Source organism: Coturnix japonica, chromosome 27, assembly GCF_054131305.1.
Source record: "Coturnix japonica strain WE chromosome 27, WE-NBRP24, whole genome shotgun sequence".
In the NCBI taxonomy this organism is placed as follows: domain Eukaryota; kingdom Metazoa; phylum Chordata; class Aves; order Galliformes; family Phasianidae; genus Coturnix; species Coturnix japonica.
Genome location: NC_140689.1, coordinates 3,139,027 through 3,142,679, shown reverse-complemented (window position 1 = coordinate 3,142,679; position 3,653 = coordinate 3,139,027).

Genomic DNA, 3,653 nt, shown 5'->3' with positions numbered 1-3,653 from the left:
CCTTCCCTTCCCTTCCCTTCCCTTCCCTTCCCTTCCCTTCCCTTCCCTTCCCTTCCCTTCCCTTCCCTTCCCTTCCCTTCCCTTCCCTTCCCTTCCCTTCCCTTCCCTTCCCTTCCCTTCCCTTCCCTTCCCTTCCCTTCCCTTCCCTTCCCTTCCCTTCCCTTCTTCTCTTTCTCCTCGTCGCCCGCGCGTGAGTAGGCCCGGCCCGGCCTGGACCGGCACGGCCTCTGTCACGAAGTAGGGGGTCGCTTGCGTGGCCGGGGGTCCGCGGCGGGGTTGCGGGTATGCGGGTAGACCTGGCTGCCGGCGCCTGATCTTCCCGGCCCCGCGTCCGTCTTCCACCTTCCCCCCCCCCAGTCCACACCGCACGAGCGGGAACCCGACCCGTACCCGACGGCGGCCCGCCTCCGCCTGCCCTCACCCCGGCCCTCGCCCACAACCCGCCCTCTCCCGGACGCATGTCGCCCGACCGGCCCGCGACCGTGTTTTTTTATTTGTTTGTTTTTCTTTGTTTTTGTTTTTGTTTTTTTTTTGTTTGGTCGGTCACTCGCTCGGTTATTTGTTTGGACCCGATTGGCCCGTTTGGTTTTTTTCTTTTCTTTCCTTTTTCCGCTGGGGTGCTCCTGACGGCTCGGCCCAATGGCGGCTTGACTCGGCGACCGGAGCTCGCCAAAACGCCTCGCCACCCCCGAGCCCCTCTGCCACCACCGCCACCACCGCCACCACCTCCTCCTCCCGCCGAAAATCCCACGTACCGTTCCACCTCATCTGCCGGCTGGGAGAGAGGCTAGGCACGAATCCCGCGGGGGACGCGGCCGCCTCCCGCCGGCCCACCTCTCGCCGCTGCCGTCTTCCCGCCGCTCTTTCGCCATCCCTCGCCACGCGGCCTGCCCGCAGTCCGGATATCCGGCCCGAACGGACCTTGGTGGGCGGGGACCGCGCACGCGCCCACGCTCTTCCTGCGGAGCCGGGGAGGCGGGGGGTGCGGGGCGGCTTTTTCAAAATCTAAAAAAGGGGAAAGTAAAGAAGAACCCACGAGAAAAACTAACAAACAAACAAACAAACGGAAAATAATAAAACCGAGAGGGCGCGTGGGGGCACGGACAAACAATCGAACGGACCAAAGTACGAACGAACGGACGAACAAACAATCACGCAGACAAAAGGGCAAAACCGCGGTGGCGGTGGCGGGACGGCCAGCTTCAAGCAAGGCCGAACCGAGAAGCCCGGGAGCGCCTCGACCCGGCGAACAGCGGCCGGCTCATACGTGCACCCTGGTCGTTCCGCGGCTGCGGCCGAGTGGCATCTCCGTGGCGCCTCCGGTGCTCCGGCACGGTCAACACGGCTCGACCCCTGGCCATCGCGGCTCGAGTGCGCCGGCACGGTCCAGCCTCTCCCGGCGGGCTCCGCTCAGCTCGGACGTTCCGCGGAAGTGGCCAAGTGTCGCTCTCGTGGCGGCTCCTCTGCGCTGGCACTGTCTACCTGGCTCCGAGCGTCTACGGAGGGTGAGGGGAGGGGGGGGGGGGCACTGCGTCGGCGGCTAGGCGTCGCTTCCCATGCGTCTCGACTAGGTCGGCACGGTCTACCCGGCTCCGAGCGGGACGTGGTGCTCGGCGGCGGCTGCTAGAGGTCGCTGCCTATGCGGCTCGACTAGGTCGGCACGGTCTACCCTGCTCCGTGCGTGCGCGAGGGATCGGCGGCGGTCGCTAGGTGTCGCTGCACGTCTTCCAGCCCGTCCGTCAGCGACCTCTAGCGTCCGCGGCGGAGCAGGGTAGACCGTGCCGACGTGAGCCGGCCGCCGCTCAGCGACCCCTGGCCACCGCCGCATGAGCTTCGATCCGCTCGGAGCCGGGTAGTCCGTGCCGACCAACTCGAGCCGGACGTGCAGCGACCGCTGGCCAGCGCAGAGGCTCGTGTGCGCCGGCACGGTCCAGCCTCTCACGGCGGGCTCGGTTCGGTTCGGACGTTCCTCGGTGGTGTCCGGGGGGTCTCAGCCGCGGCGGCTCGAGTGCGCCGGCACTGCACAGCCCCTCCCTGCAGGCTCCGCTCGGCACGGACTTTCCTCGTCGGCGTCCGGCGATCTGAGCCGCGGCGGCTCGAGTGCACCGGCACGGTCCAACCGCTCCCGGCGGGTTCCGCTCGGCTCGGACGCTCCTGGGCGGAGTCGGGCGATCTGAGCCGCGGCGGCTCGAGTGCGCCGGCACGGTCCAACCGCTCTCGGCGGGCTCGGCTAGGCTCGGACGTTCCGCGGCGGCGTCTGGGGGGTCTCAGCCGCGGAGGCTCGGGTGCGCCGGCATGGTCCAGCCTCTCCCGGCGGGCTCCGCTCGGCTCGGACGTTCCTCGGCGGCGTCCGGCTATCTGAGCCGCAAAGGCTCGAGTGCGCCGGCACGGTCCAACCGCTCCCGGCGGGTTCCGCTCGGCTCGGACGCTCCTGGGCGGAGTTGGGCGTTCTGAGCCGCGGCGGCAAGGTCCAGCCTCTCCAGGCGGACTCAGCTCGGCTCAGACGTTCCGCGGAAGTGACCAAGTGCCGCTCTTGTGCGGGGGGGGGAAGAGGGGGGGTGTGGGGGGGGAGTAAGGGGGGGGGGGTGGGTGGCACGGCGTCGGCGGCTAGGCGTCGCTGCCCATGCGTCTCGACTAGGTCGGCACGGTCTACCCGGCTCCGAGCGGGCCGTGGTGCTCGGCGGCGGCTGCTAGAGGTCGCTGCCTATGCGGCTCTACTAGGTCGGCACGGTCTACCCGGCTCCTAGCGGCCCGTGGTGCACGGCGGCGGCTGCTAGAGGTCGCTGCCTATGCGGCTCGACTAGGTCGGCACGGTCTACCCGGCTCCGAGCGGGCCGTGGTGCTCGGCGGCGGCTGCTAGAGGTCGCTGCCTATGCGGCTCGGCTAGGTCGGCACGGTCTACCCGGCTCCGAGCGGGCCGTGGTGCTCGGTGGCGGCGTCTAGGGGTCGCTGCCCGTGCGGCTTGCGTGTATCTGACACGTCTACCCGCTTTCGGCTAGGCTTTGCCGCCCTGTGAGATGGGGGGGCGCTAAAGCTTCGGAGGTTGCTGGGGGGTCGCTGTAGTTTCTTACCTACCGCTACGTCGACGTAGAGCGCCACTTACCCTCGGCGCCGCAGCCGGTAGTCGGCGCCGTTCTTTTCCGGGGCCGTTTTTTCTTACGCCTTCCGTTTTCGTCTGCAGGAGCGAGCGCGTGCTCGTCTCCAGAGGCGGCAACGAGCGGGCGCAGGCGAGCGCGGTTGAGCGCCGGGCTGTGGAGTTTTTCGGTTGCGGCTTCCCGCCGCTCTTTCGCCATCCCTCGCTACGCGGCCTGCCCGCAGTCCGGATTTCCGGCTCGAACGGACCCCGCTCAAGTGCGCCGGCACGGTCCAACCGCTCCCGGCGGGCACCGCTCGGCTCGGACGTTCCTCGGAATCAGCCAAATGTCGCTCCCGTGGCGTCTCCGCAGGCAAAAACGCATAGCCGGCGCCGCAAAGCTCGCGAGCCGCACCGAGCCGGGGAAACCGTGCCGTGGAGCTGCTGTGCGGCTGATGTGGGTCAGATCTATGAGCAGGAGCTGATGTAGGGAAGATTTGGATCTGATCTATGGGTTAGGAACCGCTGTGGTTCAGATCTATGGGGCAGGAGCAGCTGTGGGGCACATGTGGGTCAGATC